The sequence below is a fragment of the Rhea americana genome, unplaced genomic scaffold, assembly GCF_003343005.1.
Source record: "Rhea americana isolate MKP2758 unplaced genomic scaffold, rheAme1 scaffold_499, whole genome shotgun sequence".
Lineage (NCBI taxonomy): Eukaryota > Metazoa > Chordata > Aves > Rheiformes > Rheidae > Rhea > Rhea americana.
Window position 1 is genome coordinate 71,314 of NW_028186644.1, and position 6,389 is coordinate 77,702.

General features: G+C 54.2%; 1 protein-coding gene across 3 annotated transcripts in view; it reads right to left on the reverse strand.

The window, feature by feature from the left end:
• Window positions 1-6,389, reverse strand: part of ANKRD11 (ankyrin repeat domain 11) — a 155,588-nt gene that overhangs the window by 71,300 nt on the left and 77,899 nt on the right. Inside the window, exon 3 of one of the 3 annotated variants that reach the window (XM_085317346.1) lies at window positions 3,344-3,431. The exons of the other annotated variants lie outside the window; for them this stretch is intronic. The gene's annotated coding sequence lies outside the window, so the exon portion shown is untranslated. The remainder of the gene's footprint in view (window positions 1-3,343; window positions 3,432-6,389) is intronic. 3 annotated transcript variants of the gene reach the window in all.

The window sequence follows — 6,389 nt, forward strand, 5'->3', positions numbered from 1 at the left end:
GCACGGCACAGCACGGCACAGCCGTCCCCTCGCAGGAGGGGCGCGTGGCACGGCACAGCACAGCACAGCACGGCCGTCCCCTCGCAGGAGGGGCGCGTGGCACCGCACGGCACGGCCGTCCCCTCGCAGGAGGGGCACGTGGCACGGCACGGCCGTCCCCTCGCAGGAGGGGCGCGTGGCACGGCACGGCACGGGCGTCCCCTCGCAGGAGGGGCACGTGGCACAGCACGGCCCGGCCGTCCCCTCGCAGGAGGGGCGCGTGGGCACGGCACAGCACGGCACGGCACGGCCGTCCCCTCGCAGGAGGGGCGCGTGGCACGGCACGGCACGGCACGGCACGGCCGTCCCCTCGCAGGAGGGGCACGTGGCACGGCACGGCACGGCACGGCACGGCCGTCCCCTCGCAGGAGGGGCGCGGCACGGCCCGGCCCGGCCGCCCGAAGCGGAAGGCTCTCCCCTGCCGCTCCGCACAGCTCCCCGAGKTTCGAAGTCCCTCGTCCCCTTCGAGCGAAGCCCCGAGCGTTGGAGCGGCTCCTCGCCCGGCTCTCACCCCTCCGGCGCCGTCTCCCTCGCGGCCCCGCGCCGGCCTTCCGCGCCGACGGCGACGACCCGCCCACCCGCGGTCTGCTCGGGGCCGCGGCGCGCCGCCGCCAGCGCCCGTCCCGGGGTCGGCCCCGAGCGGCCGTCCCTCCACCCAGCGCGCCAGCCGCTCCGCGCGGCTCTCCGCGGCCTTCCTAGAGCCGCTCGGCACGGTTCCTTCGCCATCGGTCCGCAAAAGCACATCTGCCGTGCCCGCTTCAGGCCTTTGAAACGTGCTTTTGAACGTCGCCTTCGTTTGACCTGGTATCTGTATTAAAGCAGATTAATTTTCATGTTAGGTGTTTCAGGGCCTCTGTCACTGCAAGAGCCACCTCACCAGGAAATCTCTTGGGCAAAAAGCAGGTACAAGAGAAGCTTTTTACTTCTAAAATTCTTGCATTTGGTCACATCACACTGATCAACTTAGYTCAGATATAACCTACACCGGGTGGAATCAAGCATCTTCCCCATGTCTCAGGTTTTTGGGTTTTTTTGGAAATCAGTTCTAGCTTAAAGAATAAAGTATTTTTCAGATTTTATGAAGCCTGGAAAATAACCTGGGTTTTCTTGCAATTAGTCATTGGCTGTCTATTTTTAAGCACGGAGAAGCATACAGATTTGCTTTAGACATCCACAACAATTCTGATACCACGTCTGAAAAACACGCACGTCAACTTCAGTAAAAACACAACGTTTGCACAAAAAGGAAATCGTTTTTTGAAAAAAACCCTGGAGGCCTAGAGGAAGCAAGCCTGTTCTTTACGTGGCACAAACGAGCACCGGGGGCCACAAGCAACCGAGAGGCTCCCGGCGTCGCCCGGGTCCCTGCCCGCGTTTCCTACCGGTGCCTCCCCGGGGAAACACACGCGCCAAGAGGCAAAACCGCACGCGGAGAGCTCCGCTGCCTCCCTGGCGTCGGGAAAGGGAGATTCTGCCCCGGGCAGCTCACGCGGCGGAGACGAAGGAGCATCTCGCCGGGCTCGGCCCGGCCCCAGCCACCCCAGGCAGGGCACCACCGAGACGCCGCCGCAGCGCGGCCGTCGGGCAAACGTGAGATACCAAGCGGTAATTAACCTTCGGTCAGCGAAAAGTGGCAGCGAGCRTTTGGCTTCCGAGACGAAGCAAACCTGAAGGAGCCCGGCTGCCGGGGAGYGGAGAGGGGAGAGGCACCGGGGCAAGCGGCTCGGCGGCGCGGAGAAGCGGCGCGAGAGCTAACGAGACACGACGCGGGCTGGCGCCGGAGCAGCTCCAACGGGAACGCCGGCACCAGCAAGTGCCCCAGCACCACGAAAACCAGCGACCTCCAAAACGCAGGCAGTGCCGGCAGCGCTGCCGGCGGCCCCGCAGCAGGGAGCGGAGCGCGGGCGCCGCGGGGAGCGCGCCCCACGTCCGCTCCCACCACGCTGCTTTCTTAGGGTCCTTTACATAGTCTCCAAATGCAGGATTATTTCCATGGCAACTATCTTGAGAACTTATTAAGTGAAAAAACAGGAACAGTTTGAACACACAGAACCTACGTTTGTAACATACTAGCTGACTAAATTAGCAGCATTAAGATTTTTTAGTAATCAAAATAGATTATGTTCTACCAACTCAATCTTCTCTTTACCAGAACTAAAAAGAAAAATCCGATAGTAACATCAATCGAGGGAAAGATTTTCTAAGACCACAACCCTACTTGTGATTTTATYCCTAAAATTTACCCTTTTCATTTTTGTTCAAAAGCAAGCACCCACTCTTTCTCAAACCAGGTTTTCTCATATGCAAGTGGTTTGCGAGAGATCATTTTAAGGTTAAGTTTCCAAGAGATGATAAATCTGGTTTTAAGGCACCTACTACAGAACCAAAAAGATGACACAAAGCAGTTACCTAGTACAAAAACTCATTGAGTCGCTCCAATTCATACAAAGGAAGTATAATTTGCAACTCTGCCTTTTGAAGCTTTCTGTTGGGTCAGGTATCACTTGCCTTCCCAAGCCGGCGCAAAGCAAGGCTCGCACAAGCACGGTACCGCGCACGCCGGCTAACTCGACAGAAACGYGATAGCCTGCCCAGGCTCGCTCCGGCTCGGAGCGATCCGACRGTAGCCAGCGTGGAAAGCCACCTGAAGCAGCTGGCATTCGTGTGCTCACGTACGAGCTTGTCATCTCCCCCACTTCGCTCAAGGATTAGTTCAAACAGAGCAGGAAAATCCAGCAGTCCCTCACCCCACTTAGTTTGAAAGATTCTCGAGTTTGGAACATTTGCTCTGAGAAATGACAATTCGCTAATTACAGTTAATTTCAAACAAACTAAAAATCAGCAAAACCAGTTACTGCAACACTAACAAGGATCCAGCCTCACGTGCTTTGATTATTCTGTAACTAACTGCCAGGTTCCAACTTCACCGAAAAGGGGAAAAGCCCCCGCACGCGGCTCAGCGGCTGTCCGGAGCCGAGGCGCTCGCAAGCTCAGCCGCTCGCCTCCGCTCCCGAAGTCGCGGCCTCGCAGGAGCTTCGCAGCCACCTCAGCACCAGCGTGACGCTCAGCACCGCAGGCATCAGCCCACTGAAGGACACCTAGCAGTAAATTGCTGAAGTTTTGGAAGCACTCAAAAACAAACGCTGCCTGAAGAATTTCGTAAGATCAATTCAGAGTTAGAAGAAATAAGTCTCAACGGGAAAGATTGTGAAAGCGCTTTAAAAAAGAAAAAAGAGGTGGTTAAATGAACTGTTGGCTCAGTCGCTAAGTCCAGCCAGAGAGATCATATGCATTATTGATTTACCTTAGAACAACTTGGGAACTCATTTCCAATGGTTTCTAATGGAACCTGGATTTTCTCAGTCCTAATCTGCCTCATGAGGTTGAGCCTCCTGCAAGGAAATACAACACCACATCATTAAAATGGCAGCTGTCAGCTATACAACAGCCCCATTCATTTAATGGAGATAGTGCAACAGTGATAGGTATTTTTACAGGGTACTCCAAAAGGCTCTTTTGCAATTAAGTGGAGTGGTGAGAGTATCACAACGAAGACRGCCTTGTGAGCGCCTATCGATAGTGGTGCAGATCTCCTGCAAATCTGGGGATTTAGAGAAAATGAAGGAAAGTTATGAAAAGTGTTTCTGTAGTATCAGCTAGCATACGCCATACAGTCCTTTCAGAAGTAATGCTGATTAGTGGTTTGAGTAGAGAAGTGGCAGTTTTGAACCCTATATCCATTGCCTACTCAGCCACAAATGCATAAAACATTTGGGCAAGTCAGTTTTTCAACAACCGCAGCTGTAAAACACRCATAGTAATGCTTTGGTTTCTATTCTTAGCGAAGCACGGAATTGAGACGGCATAGCATACGTACAGCCAGCAAACAATGCTTTGGTATTATAACCAAAACCATTTCAAAATAGCATACTTCCACCCGAACAAATTAAGATCCGCATGAGGGTGCACAAGCAGCAGCCCCCACCTGCAGCCCGCGGAAAGGTAACGYGCTCACGGCGGGTCTGGGCGACGCACAGCTCCCAGCGGGATGTCAGCCGGTGCGGCACCCTGTGAATCCTTAACCTCTGCTTCAGCAGCAGAAGCTGAGCTCCCCCTCCAGCACAGGAAAATGGGGCTTCCTCCAGGAGATGCCCACAGGCCAGCACTGCAGTGACATCGACCTCTCGCGCTGCTGGTCTGCCTGGTTTTATTAACAGGAGAAAAAAGTATTTTCCCTGCACATACCTAAAACAAAAAGGAAAGGATTTTCTCAACCTTTCCGGAAAAAGATTCTTTTAACACAAAAGCAAATATGGAATATTTTAGCCCCAAAGGAGGCTTCCAGAAAGGTGTGAGCATAGAAAACAGAAACTCATAGCAGGAAGGAAACTGTAACATTAACTACAGGCTTCGAATACACACGCAGATCTGCATCAGTGAATGCAAACAGTGAGTAAAATATTCATGTCAAAGAGCAAAAAAACAGTAGCTAATCCACAGCTGACGTTTTCTAAAATGCATGTGCAAATGCATCGTGCCTTAAGACAAGTGAAAACCAAGGAGTCATTACTGCAACCATTATTTTTATCATTTGCAGTGTCTTGCTAGAAATTAAGTAATGCAATTAGCTGTGAGACGCTCCCTGGAAGCAGTTGGCCACTCAAAAAAAAAAAAAAAAAAATCACTGAGTGCTATGCTCTGCCCCTTTTTAAGTTCAATTTCTTACTCCTCTGCTTCAGAAGCTTCTGGCTCTTTCCTTCTCTCCGCTCTTCCTGTCCTCCTCCCGCAGCCTGGCCCGCAGCTCCTGCCCATGCTTTCGCCTCGCCGCCCTTCCTCCTCCGGCGGGCAGGAGCAGCGCCCGCCGCAGGCAGCCCGGCCACCCGTCAGCCCGACCTCGGCAGCCAGCGCTTCAGGGCCGCTAGCGGGGCCGACGCGCTACCCGGCCAGAGCGCGTGGTGGTCGCCCGCCACCCCGCATCCCTCTCCACCACCACCACCACCACCACCCCCCGGAGCACACGGCGGAGGAAAGGTAGGGCCAGCAATGCTGTGCTCTGAGCACATCTGGCAAATTTAGTTTCAGGCTCTTTTTTCTGCTAATGAACTGCTAGCAGCAGAGCCAGCAGGAAGTTTTAAAGACCATTCATGTACACCGCAATGAAAGCCTGAGGCACCAATAGCAGGCTAAGGTGACCCTTGACTATGTTAAGCATCAGTCATTTGTGGAAGTGTCACTTACTGCATAAGGGGAGCGGATGACCTGAATGTCTCTTGCAAGAATAATTGCCTACTGAAGAAAGGGACTAAAGTTTCTCAAGAAGAGATGCTGCTATTTCCTGGGAGGAGGACAGCGCTGCATTTGAAGAAGGGCCACACCAAAGAAACCACGCTGCTGCGAGGAGGTAGCAGCAGTGTCCATCGGGGAAGAAGATACACAGTTAAAACAAATCCCGACTCGCTGTCTTGACCAAACTAAGCTCCTTGAAGGATGTGCCCCARTGAAGGAGAGGCTCCAAGGCGACGGTATGCAGTTTGCTGGAAGGAAAGGGGAAAGCTTCAAGCCTGACATAAGCCAGCGCTCAGATTCCTCCGCAGCACCRACGGCTGCGCTACAGATAAGACTGCGTCAACTTTTCCATTCGAACATACTCCCCTCTACGGTTTACAGTCAGAGCGAAAATGTTTTGACCAGGTGGAAACTTGACTTAGAGACTTCCAAAGCAGGGACCTCTCTGAATATGTGAAATACTGAAATGTCACCCACCAAGACCTGGCTTCCTACCACTGCRAAAGGAAAGAGCTCATCTTCCTCACCATTAAATCCTTCGTGTTCCTCAGTACTAGATAACCTCATACCCCTCGATCCCCCTGCTTGTTTACAGTCTCACAAGTTCCCTGTAACATCAAGCAACCCAAGGTACRGAAATAGAAACGTGTTAAATTTTAACCTAGGCGTTAAGAAGAGGGCCTGTGCTCCAAGAGCTGCGATGCTGCCCGGCGGCAGGCCGCCTCTGCCGTGACCGGCATCCAGCTCGGGAGCCCCGGGCTGCCCGGGCAGGGAGGGGGCCCTGGCGGCTCCCCGGCTCGGCAGGCGTCTCCGTGGGTGGACACGCTGCACATATACATGAAAAAGGGACAACGTTGTCGGTGTATGAGCATGAAAGTCGCCCCTCCGCCACGCACGGCGCGCAGAGCTCAGGCTGCACGCGCACGGTCGCTTCTTCAGGCAGGAAGAGGCTTCCCGGACCATAGGGGCTTTCTCGCCCTTGGAGGCCAGCGGCAGCGGCGCAGGGGAGCGAGGCGAGGAAAGCGAGGGGGCGGCCGTCGCCGCGGCCCGGCACGGGGCCGCGC